The 12941-nt window shown below is 40.0% G+C and overlaps 1 protein-coding gene across 1 annotated transcript in view; it reads left to right on the top strand.

Annotated features, from left to right (window-relative positions):
* LOC117496148 (NLR family CARD domain-containing protein 3-like) overlaps positions 1-12941 on the top strand; it is a gene marked incomplete at its 3' end in the record, with an annotated part of 682747 nt that overhangs the window by 210916 nt on the left and 458890 nt on the right. The gene's annotated exons all lie outside the window — the stretch shown is intronic.

Below are 12941 nucleotides of genomic sequence, written 5' to 3'. Positions count from 1 at the left end.
ACTCCAGCCAGACTCTCGGACTATCTCTCATTCTCCCCCCTATCAAGAGTCCAAGGTCTCTCCACTCGCTCTCCAAACGTGGCTAATCTCCTTATTTGGGTTGTTGTGTTTTCAGAGAGCTGCAGAGAGAGAGAGAAGTACAGGTCCTGTTTCCACATTTAACCTATACACACTCTTGAAGGCCTTTAAGAGTGTGTATGTTAGAGGACGAGAGAGTGAAATGCAACGTAAGGGGAGGGAGGGAGATATAGAGAAAGAGTTCCCATGCTGTCAACACACGTCATAATATTTGGGCATTAATGCCGAAGGAGATTCCCTAAAGTCAGCTGTTTTTTCAAATAGGCTTAAACTAACTAAACAGAGGCCATTATGTGGTCTGAAAGAAAAAAATTAAACTAAGTAAGGACAAAATATATAAACACAGACACCTATGGATTAAATTAGTTTAGCAATATTTTGTCAGGGATTAGTTTGTTAAACTTAAATGTATACTCAAGGTAATGAGGTAGTACATTACTTCACATACTGAAATATCTTGCCTGCTTTTATGACTGAGTGATGTAATTCAGCGAGCTTCTGTATGGTTAATATTATCATCAGGTGTAACAGGTTATCAAACACCGTCTGAAATTTGAGCCTTGAATTCTGTGCACCTGATATTTGAGTTTGATGAGTGAGGGATTAAAGCAGGCTGAGAATCAGAGTTTATGTGCACAATGGAGACCAGTGTCCACCATTGCTTACAGTCACAAAGAGATAGAGGGATTTGTCAAAAGATGGATGGCTCTTGAAGTAGGAGACCACTGGATATGAATGTATGTATGCACTCAAGGACACACACTTATTTCCCAGGACATGGTTGCACCTGCTAGGCTAACTCTAGCATTTAACATACTTTGTGAGAACTACTGTAACTGCAATCTTAGGGATTTAGGAAGTCAGGTTTCATTATTAAAACTTGCAAAATGCCTTAAACAGTAAAGCATTTAGTAATTTGTAAATCTGTTGCTTGTGTACATCTGTAGCTCCATATAGCATCACAAGCTTGGGTAGGAATAAACAATATTGTAGACAAAACTTACAAAAAAACGATGTAAATGGCTATTTTATTCATTCATAATCATGCAAACATGGCGAAACATTTATACTTCCAGTTTATTAAATGTATTTAGAATGAGAGGTGAAATCTGATCATGCTAACCTAACCAACACTTCTAATCATTAGGCTACTATATAAGCATAACATTTTGGAAATTGAGGTATAGGCTATGTAAATACAAATCCTCCTGTTACATCATTGTTAACTCAGACATTTCAAACCTTATTCCCGAATTAATTATTTTACTTTTCAATAAGCATGTCACATTTTAACAAGCTAACATTAGCTTTGTGAATTGGTTCAGCTACAAGTGACACAACTGCTTCTGGCTAACATTTAGCTAGTAGCAACCAATCTCAATGTAAAAACAACTTCATGTGATCCTCATAAATATCTACTCAGTTAACACTTACGTGGTAATACTTAGAGATCGAACATGCAAACTTATAGATGCAGCTGTATCCCGGACATACTGTATCTTTTAGCCACTGCATGTGCATTGATTTTCAGTAACTTGGCAGCTACAGTCTAACCAAGTTAAGCACAGTCTCACGGCATTTCGTGTTATAGTCACGAAATTAATTTATTGATTTGTGTTCACCAACAAGATTTTCGGTGATTTGATATATATGAATGCACCTGATCAAGTTAGATGCCGCCTATCACAGTGCGCTGAGATTTGTTACTAATTGTAAAGCACTAACTCATCACTGTACCCTGTATGCCAGGGCAGGTTTGCCTTCACTCACTGTACGGAGGCTCAGTCACTGGTACTTGTTCATCTATAAAGCCATGTTGGGTAAACTACCAGCTTATATCTGCTCTCTAATCACACAGAGAGTTGCAAGTAGCTATTGCCTGAGATCTCATGCTGTGGTTTTGTTAAATGTGCCAAGTGCAAGGGCTGACTTACTGTAGGGAAAAAAGCTTTTATGTGCGCAGCTCCTCTAACTTGGAACAGTCTGCAAAAATAATGGAAACTGAGCAATTTGGTTCCACTGCATGTTTTTAAAGCTGATACTATGCAAGCTGATACTGTTGGTACCTGTAAATGTCGTTAGTATGTACATTGTAACCCTGTAACTATGCTGTATGATGTCCTTTTTGTTTTTCTGTTTTCTGTTTTTATGTCTTCATGTGTAACCTAATTGCTGCAGGACAGGTCTCCCTTGAAAAAGAGATTGATGATCTCAATGGGATTCACCTGGTTAAATAAAGGTTTGAAAAATGAATGCAACAGTTAGTGTGCTGATTTGGTCGCATTACTCCTGACAAACGGCCTTTTATTTGTTGCTCTGATCATTCTTGACAACCAGTTATCCTTTCTTGTCTTTCTTCCTTTTCTTTTTGCTTTGTTACGATGTATTCAGGTCAAAATCAGCTGCTTCTTCTACCTGTTATATAATATTTGGACCATTTGAACCATTGGACCTTTAAAATGACTCCAACAAATCCATATTTTTTCATTTATAACACAGATGTTTTGAAGTACTACAGACTAATCTGCTACAGACTCACAGACACATGGCATTATTTACAAAGGCTACTTATGACTAGTGGAATCTTGACCTTTTGATAACTCAAAAGTTCGATCCATCATAAAACATCAGGTTTGGTTTCCAAGCATCTGCTCTCGTTGCCTTTTAAAGCATTCAGAAACAAAGCCAGGATGAAGTAAATGGTCAATATCCTAGAGAAGTTACCTCAATACGTTTTTATTGGGAGTAAATGTGTTGTACAGCGCGAATAAAACCCCTGGTGAAACTCTGTTTTCAGCCACTGATGTGAAATACAGCTGTGTCCATGCAAAGGAGTCGCACAACTGATCCAAAACCAAACCATTCCTCCTTCTGTGGAGCAAGAGAGAGCGCCAAGAAGGGAGAAAATGGATGGAGAGGAAATAAACACATAATCATCCATTTAGACTCACTTTGCTGGTCAGGTACGTAACTATTGTGGTGACTGGCAGTATTTCATGGTGACTGAATCTTGAAACAACAATGTTAAATGAGAAGCAAGGAATGTTGTATTGTTGTTGCATGCTTCACAATATAAATTGGAGGGTGTGATCAACAATCATAATAAAGAGTTGTGCAAAGAAAGAAAGAATCACTCAAAGCTAATTTTAACTGTTGTGTGATTCAGCTCCATGCAATGCAGCCTACTGTCAAGATCAGATAATACAGTATGAATACATTAAACGACAGTGTGGATCGTTTTTTGTGATAGGTTTCAGGACATAGTAAATTACATTCATGGATTTTTATGATAAGCACAACTGAAGCAACTTCACGTCAGATCTGTTGTAATTTCCAAGGCAATCCACAAAATATGTATAATCCAAATTCAATCGAAAACAAAGCGGCCAATGGTTAATGGTTGTGTTAATATTTCTTCTTTGGTGGCAATGAATCGCTGTACAAAACGTAACTGCAATACCTACCATGGTTGTTGAGAGATTTCAGGGTGGAGGTGGACCAAAGTATCGGACTGATCAACATTTCCATAGAGCCATGCTAAAGGTGTGGCTAAAAACACAAACTAAAAGAATGTCTGGGTGTAACAATAGATAACTTCTTGACATAAAAAAGGTGATGGTATCACAACATAAGCACGAGTAAAGGGCCTTGAATTTGCATGTTTTCCAGCGTGGATGTAAGATACAGGTTCTCCTATAATGTTATATTTCTGGGATCCTGTTTCAATAGTGTTGTACAATAAATCTGGTAAATCTGTTGCTGCTGAAAGCATCTCTTGAGCCCTGAATATGAGCAGCACTAGCAGCAGTCTGTTGCTCTGATTGGCTGCAGCTGTATGTCTCCTGCAGACTCGAACAATGTTCCTACAGCCTCGCAGAGAGTAACTCAAGAGTGTAATGGACTGTTTTCAATATCCTCTCCCGACCTTCCAAATATGCTTTCCCTTACTGCTGCTTGGCCACAGAAATGCTGCGGAGGAGCCCAGACTAAACATGAAGATATTTTACAAATGCAAGTAGAGCACCAAATCACAGTGTGTGCCTCTGATCTTTGATGGAGAACAGGGCATTTGGGAGAGGGTGTTTGTGGTCAAATAGTCTTTTTTGCTTAGGAAGGTTCCTACTGTAAGTGGCAGCCATGATAGGATCTATTTGAGTTTTCTAAATTATAAGGATCCTTTAGCATTGGATACACTGAACCATTATGAAAGGAAAGGCAATAATGCTGTCCTACACCATTCAGACATGAATTGTGCATGTTATTATGCAACAAAAATGCTTTCTAAAATGCTTATATGTTTTGCACTTTCAACATGAAACTTGTTAACATCTGTTGTAAAATTACCAAATAAAGTCAACATTTTACCGTGTTGACTGACTTGTGTGGTATATAAAAAATAAATAAATACAAAAAAAAAAAAAAAAAGGTTTTGGTGGTCTAATGGAGGTGGGCTGATGATCGGAAGGTTGCGAGTTCAAATCCCGCCTGGAACACCACTACTAGTGTGCCCTTGAGTAAGGCACCCTCAGTTACTCCAGGGAGAATGTCCCTGTGATTGGTCATTGTAAGTCGCTTTGGAATAAGGCGTCTGCTAAATGCCTAAATTGTTTTTTTGGCATTTTTGGGAGAATAAACCCCACAGATCCTCAACTCCAGTGTGTCTCACTCATTAAGAATGCAACACAGAGCAACAAGAATGTTGTCTACAGTAGCCATGAACTCACATGTATTTTCTTATTTGAGGGGGGGGTGGATGCGTGGGCCATCCGAATAGGTTAAGGGGCCATTTGCTTTTCTTGCCGGGGCGGGGTGCGGTGCCCCTACAAATAGAATCAAATTATGTGGGAAACACTGCCATATTTAACTTCTTACACACAGGTACACTGACTAACACACTGCAACACTTGCCAACATCTCAGCTCACCAAAGAGATAACGTCTGCAGATTTCTGATTAGGGAAAACACCTGTAGGTGGAGGAAGAAATAGAAACACACACACCATGAAAGGACAAGGAATAGTCGTTAGGAAAGGACACAGGACCTGATTATTTTACTATTTGACCCTGACCGATGAGTCAGCAGCGGAGTGGGAAGACTCTCTGGATGTTGTGTGACCTGACGGCTAAACAGAAATGCATCATGGTTAAAGCATTGAGAGCTTTGTACCCTGCAGTAGATCGTGAGGCCCTCTTTGTATACGGCATGTGCTAACTTCTATGGCCTCGGGCTGGACATATACATCATCAGCCACCTAGACAGGGCCCCACCTGGACTCCGGTGACACACACACACACACACACACACACACACACACACACACACACACACACACACACACACACACACACACACAATCAGTGAAATACGTCTCCTCTTTAACATTCCGTCTTAACATGTTTCCTGTATGACGATGAGCTTCTGTGCTGCCCTCAATGACGTCATCACACACACGTGCACACACACACGTGCACACACACACACACACACACACACACACACACACACACACACACACACACACACACACACACACACACACCTCCTCCACCAGGCATTTCACAGATGTTTGTATCGTAGCTAACCAATCAGATGTGAGGTTGCATGTCAGGACACTTTGCTGACAAACATGCAGCTGCAGCGTGATGTCAGACTGTTTGACTGTTTTACAATCTTACCTTCTTATCAATATCTTATTGCAACAGCCTGGTTCAATGCCTGTGATAAATATAGAAACCTGATTAATTTTAAAGCAATAAATCTGTAAATGTGTTTACAAAGAAACAATAAATAACAACACAGTCCTGTACTAAGGTGCACATTGGAGGTACTTTACCCTTATATTTTTATTTTATGCTGCTGTATACTTCTAGTACATCTCAAAGGGAAAACAATTATGTTCTATTGCATTTATTTTGCAGCTTTAGTTTCCTTGCAAATTAAGAGAGAAGTTCTAAAGTCTGATTGTTTTTTTTATAAGTTAAACTACAGTAAATACAAATACAGCTGAAATTATTAAAGAGTCAGTTAATCAATAAGTTGATTAGTGAATGAAAATATATGTATTTCAAATGTGAGGATATGCTGTATTTACATTTATTTTAAATGATTTTGAGGTTTTGCATTGAATAATTGTAATACTTTAAGTACATTTTCTCGATTATATTTACATCCTTTAACCAAGGTAACATTTTGAATGCAGCACTCGGAAATTATATTTACGTTGAGTACTTTAACCTAAGAATACTTATTACTTCCTCCATCTCTGATAATCAGAAATGTGAGCATGTTTGGATGTGTGAAAATTGGCACAGGCTATGAAACACCCAAAAATATTGCTACACATTATCACACACCCATGCATCACGCTTGTTTCATTGCTCCTTGTTTTGTTCTTAATAAACACTCACAGAAATACATAATTACATACAATAATTCTTACATAAATTGACTAATAAACTCTATGCATTGCAAATACATAATAACTATGTCTACAACCTTACTATCAATACATTCAATGTGTTATACATTAGAACCAGGCTTATGTCACGATCCTGTTATGTCACGATTTTAGTTGTCTGTCTTGTCATGATTTTATGTTGAAATTCTGCTGTGTCTTGTCTTCCATCCTGTGTTTTCCCTCATGTGTCTGATTGTCTGATTGTGTTCACCTGTTGCCCTTGTGTTTCTGCCTCCCCTGCCCAGCTGTGTCTTGTCTTCCTTCCTGTGTTTTCCCTCATGTGTCTGATTGTGTTCACCTGTTGCCCTTGTGTTTCTGCCTCCCCTGCCCAGCTGTGTCTTGTCCTGTGATTACCCCTCTTTGTATTTAGTCTTGTCTTCCCCTGTGTTCCTTGTCGGTTCATTGTCTTTCCTGTCTCCCTCATGTTGGTCATGGTCAGTTTTTGTGTTGTTGCTACCTTGTGCTACCTGTGTTTTTCATGCCATGTTTTTGTTCATCAGCTTTTAAAATAAAGCTCGCTTTTTGTTTCTAGACCTTTTTACCTTTTTTTGTAGTCTGCATTTGGGTCCTACCTTTTTCCACGATTCCTAACAGCTTATGTATTCGATATAAATAAAGCCAATGCATTTTAAATTCATAAGATCCAGGTTTATGTATATAAAATAAATATAGCTTATGTGGTGCATTAATTTAATAATGCATAAAATGTATACATTTTTTTTATAATAATCTACTTTTATAATACATAACCACATTCCCCACACTAACAGCACTAACACAACATGAGTCATGTCTGGCCTTCTTTCTTTGTCATAGCCTTTTAATATACACAAGGACAAGTCTGTCAGTTTGAATTATTCCCAGCACCATTTGAAAATACTTACACAGCTCAATACGTTAATACCCAGTGAACAATAAATCAGTGTGCTGACAGAGAACTGTTATGCACCTGGAGACAGAAACCTGCAGGTCAGGTTTGGATGGAGAGAATTAAAGAACGGAGCATAAACAGGAACCTGATTGCTCACATGTGAAGTGGTGAGATCACGCAGGGTGACGTAGTCCGCTGCACGACACATCCTACTTTTTCTGAGTCTCACAAATACACCCGACAACGTCGATAGATAAAGTCTGGAAGCTGTGGGCAGGTTTGTTTGTGATGGGCGAGTCTGGTCTTGTAACATAAGCCCAGTAGTGTAGATTAATGAAAGTGTTTTGACACTATGACCCACTATCTGGGATTATGCAACAGCTTCCTCTTTGAGAGACAAGTGAGAACATTCCATTCTCATTCTCTGATGACACACCGAATACCTGACGAGGAGGAACAGACAGAGACAGAAAAACAGATGACACATGATGTGATTAGTATTTTGGAATTAGTGGCTCAAAATGTACATTAACAGCAAAATACTTTGTGAAAAAATGACTTATTGAATGTGTTTTTTAAGTACTTTTTAAGTACTATTAAAGAATCCAAAAGATAAGGATTCAGAATAAGAATACTTTATTTAGCATGAGGGACATTTTGGTTTTGTGACAGTTGCTCTATTGGAATACAAAATAAATTAAGTAAAATAAATGGCTTATAAACATGTGAAGTCTAAGTAAAAATGTGCAATAAAAATATATAATACAACAATTTAATTGAAAATGTTCATAAAAGAACAAGAAGTTAAAGTAAAAATGTGCAAAACATATGAAAATAACACTAATAGATATGTAACATGTGTATATTACAATTCATATAGTTGTGTATCAGTGTTAATACAGATATACATGCTGAAAATACCACATTATTGCTCGAAATGTACACAATAGTAATAATAAGTGAGTTTTACTAAATACCTTTACTTTTAGATTGAGACACACTGACAGAAACAGAAACACAATGATATTATGACAGTAACACCAATAAAAATAAGGCTGGGTTTATGGTCACAGTCAAAAGGAAACAGATAGAAAAAGTCAGACAGGGTACAGTTAGTTATGACTTCATGCTGACACACCAGCAGCTGTATTCTTGGCCAACGGTTCACCAGCGCTGATAAGACTTCAGTGCTAACCTTATAAGGGCATCATCCCTCTTACTCATTTACCATCTGCCCGACTGAAAGGCTCACTGTTCGGGACGGGCTTCAACCTCAGATGATCTGCATTCCCATAAAGTTGCTTTCATTATCAAAGCTTCCACACTTCTTCCCTGTTTGTCAAGCCTCTCATTTTCTCCCCGTCTCCTCCCACATTGTAATTCCTCACACTCTTCTTCTTCTGTCTTTACTCTCCGTCCCTCTCTCATTATTTTGTTACTGTGTGACCGTGCGTTCACCTCCTGTTAGGTAAGGAGGTCAGTCAGCATGCATTGCACACAGACACACATGAACACACACTCCCAGAGAAGTGGTGCAATCCAGCTACAGCCAGATGTGTGTGTGTGTGTGTGTGTGTGTGTGTGTGTGTGTGTGTGTGTGTGTGTGTGTGTGTGTGTGTGTGTGTGTGTGTGTGTGTGTGTGTGTGTGTGTGTGTGTGTGTGTGTGTGTGTGTGTGTAAGTGGGAGTGACTGAAGCCTTCGGGGTGAGAGAGGATGAGGATGGGCCCGGCCTCCAGCTCCAGAGTCATAGAGAGGAAAACCCTCCCACAGGAAACCAGCTCTCCGCTCCACATGGCCTTTTAAGGTAAAAAACTCCCCAAAACTCTCCTCACTGGGGAGTAGGGCTAAGATATAGCCACATTTAAAGCTACAGAGGAAGAGAGAGTGCTGGGAAAAGCAGGGTGGAAGTCTGTGAGTGAGGAAAGACTTTAGGAAAAGCTAAACCAAATTCAAATACTTTAAATCAAGAAGGAAAAGTCTCCCTCTTTTTGTAAATTAATCATGTATTCAAAGTGTAGCCGCAGTGTTGTTAGCTTCAACTCACATGTTCAGACCATTTCACTATCAGGGTATTTATGACTAAAGGCACACATTCTTCTGGTCATGATGGTATCTTTATGAGATGATAAATATCCACAGAGTCTCTGAGTCATTAAGTGGAGAGGAGTGTGGGAAACAGACCCCATGCATTTCTTCCACATGGGAAAATCAACTGTAATTTAAAGTGTAAACAAGAGATGCATCTACACTATGGGAAATGTTTGTGTATTAACAAGAGAGTTACACAAGTTCCTATAGGTCATTGTCTCCTTTAGTAGATTCGATTTTTCTATTTAAAGTGAGCTTAAGGAAGCAGTTGTTAATATATGTAAAAGCTTGACAACACTGAATTGTTGGGGACGTCTAAACAAGTTACTCAAATCCGAAATGTGTTTAAGTTGAACTGTCTTTTTCTCCTTTGTCATGTGTCTGTGTTTGTCGTAACGTATAGTTTTTTGCCCAATGTTTAGACTGATGAAACATGTTTAGATGTGTGTGGTTTTTGGGGTATTTGGTTAGTTTGAAGGTTTTTTTAGCATTTGTGAATGTCTCTGTATAATACATACATTTCTCTCGTCTCAGGGTTAAGGAAATCAGGACCCAAATGCAGAATTAAAGAGGGTAGACCGGTATAAAAGTACAAACAAAAGCGAGCTTTGTTAAATTAAAGCTGGGACAAAAAACTGGAGGAGCAGGCAAGGAAAGGACGGTATAGCAAAATAAAACGAAGAACAAACCGAGAAGACATGAGCTGCATCTCACTTCGGTTAAATGGATTCCTTGCGTCCCTCACTTGCGTCGTCTCCCTGCGACTAGTCCCTCCCACCAGGGAAGCATGGAGAGACGCAAGGACACCACGAGAAGCAGGGAAATTAGTTTTAAGAGCAATGGGACGTCGTTTCCTCCGGAGCGTCACGTGAAGCGATGTCCGTTTGTGATGACGCCGCACAGCTGATCGTCTGACAGCAGCCAGCTCAGTGCATGCGCTGCATCGCCCAATCATTGAGCGATACACAGTAAGGGGGCGGGGCGAGTGTCTGAGGATTTCACCGGAGGATGGTCTGGTAGTTCCTCGATTATCACTCCTCCGTTATCACTCCTCGATCCTCGGTCCTCCGGCAAAAATAAGGCCACTGGGACGCTACTCAAGATGGCGCAGACAAATTAGCTTCCGGTGATACCGAGCCCGAGGAGCGAGGAAATGAAAAATAAGAGAATTGAGACGCACCCTTGGAGAAAATCTAAGAGAGAGCCAGAGAATCAGGAACTGCACATCATTGACTATACATTGACAGTGAACACAAGGGAAGAGAGGGATATATATGCTGACAAAACTAATCACAAAGACAACACACAGCTGGAGAAGGCAGGACAAACTCAAGGGCAGCAGGTGAACACCATGAGACAATCACTGAGGCGGGAAAACACAAAGACAGGAAGTAAAACAGGACACACGGAGAAAAGGCATTTCAAAATAAAACAGGAAACCAAAACTAAGATCATGACCTTTGTAAGATATATTCTAAATACTTGCTGTTTAGTGTCTGGGCCGTTTTAAAGCTTCAGATCGCTTATTATGGAGTCACATGACATATGTCTGTGAGAGCCTGTGCTCTTCCAAAAACAACCGTAGGTACTATTTATACGCCGAAAACGGAAATAATCTCCTTACCATTCATCAAACTAAAGATCCACTGGACGTAGATTCTGAAAGTAAAATATACACTTCTCGCTAGAAATGTAATCAAAAAAACGTTATAAAGGCCAAACTATCCTACAATTTTGGATTTTCTACTGAAAAAAGGTTGGGTGTCCGCCATGTTTTTTAGTTTTCACTTCGGGAAAGTTCACAATCACGTGACATTGGCAGACTGTCCGCTTCCAAGAAAAACGACTTGGTTGGTCGTATTAGATCGGAAGAATCAACCTATTTAGTCGTATAAATTGGAGGACTTGTTGGTCTGTTATGTCTTGTGATTATTCTTGTATTCTTAGCTCTTTGTGAATAAAATGACTTGAATGAAATGAGCTTTGTGTGACATGACTGTATTCTGCTGTTGGAGACATGTCACACAAGAAATGTAATCATGTACAAACATTTAGGTGTTACACAGGGATAGTTTTATATCATAACCTGCGATCTGTAACACTCCTGATGACTTGTTGAGGAAGTCCAGAGAGAAGTTTGAGCAGCTCAAACTCCAGGGATAGTAAAGTCGGTCTGAAGTCCAGACTGAAATATCGCAAAAACGATTTGATGGATTTCCATGAAATGTAATACCGACATTCATGGTTCCCAGAGGATGAAGCGTACTGACTTGAGTGATTCTCCGAGTTCTCTGCAGACATTCACGGCCCCCTCAGGATGAGATGACGTGAGGCACTGCGTTGGCCAAACCTGTGCTTGTAGACATTCCTGGAGGATTATTTTGTAACATGAAAGTTGTGTGCCGCTTCGCTCAAGATTCCTGCAACAAATGAGAAAATAATTGTGGTAAATTTACAGAGTTGTGAAATATTGATTGGTTTAAACCCCTGTGCAGCGTTTTGGCATCTGTGGAGCCTTCAATTTCATGGATCTGTTACTCAAAGTGGACGTCCTGGATCACATTTCATGTCTCACCGGTGCCTGAAGCTACATCCCCCACATCCAGGCCTTGTGTTTAAATAAAACTGGAAAACATGTATAGTTATATTTACTGATGCTGTTCACAAACTGACTGTTATCGGGTTTTGGCGGGCAGGTTTACACCAAAAAGCTTATAAAAGTTTGTTTATATATTTCAATATCATACACTTGCAGTCTGTGGATTGTGTGTGTGTGTGTGTGTGTGTGTGTGTGTGTGTGTGTGTGTGTGTTACCCTCACAGACTTTATTTTGTGTGACTCCTGCCCGAACGAGGCCCTGACATCATGTTAACTCACTACCAAACAGTGTGTGTGTGTGTGTGTGTGTGTGTGTGTGTGTGTGTGTGTGTGTGTGTGTGTGTGTGCGTGCGTGCGTGCGTGCGTGCGTGCGTGCGTGCGTGCGTGCGTGCGTGCGTGCGTGCGTGCGTGTGTGCGTGCGTGCGTGTGTGTGTGCGTTGGTGCTGCCTCATCTTGCCCTCGCTTATCTGTCCTAACATTTGCCTCTTTGGCATTGCTCACAGAGTATGTGCAAATAAAGTTCCCTGTGGTTGAATGGCTGTAATGAGAGCCTGTCCAGCTCCAGTTATTCAGAGTGTTTATCACCTCATCACACTCATTCATGAGAGAGAGGGGCTGACAGGGAGAGAGGAAGGAGAGGAGGGCAAACATACAGTAGACCTTTCCTAGTGGCGCCGGAGAGAGAGGACTGAAAGCAAGAAAAGAAAAAAGGAAAACATGTCTGGGATCTTGTGTGTTGAATTGGAAGAGAGGGCTATTGAAATCATAATGTTCAGATCTTGTTGTTTATTGTAGTATTTATTGCATGATGTCACACTCAGATATGTTTTTACTGCCACTTTTAAGCCC

Source organism: Trematomus bernacchii, unplaced genomic scaffold, assembly GCF_902827165.1.
Source record: "Trematomus bernacchii unplaced genomic scaffold, fTreBer1.1, whole genome shotgun sequence".
Classification (NCBI taxonomy): domain Eukaryota; kingdom Metazoa; phylum Chordata; class Actinopteri; order Perciformes; family Nototheniidae; genus Trematomus; species Trematomus bernacchii.
This window is presented reverse-complemented; position numbering and strand designations above follow the sequence as displayed.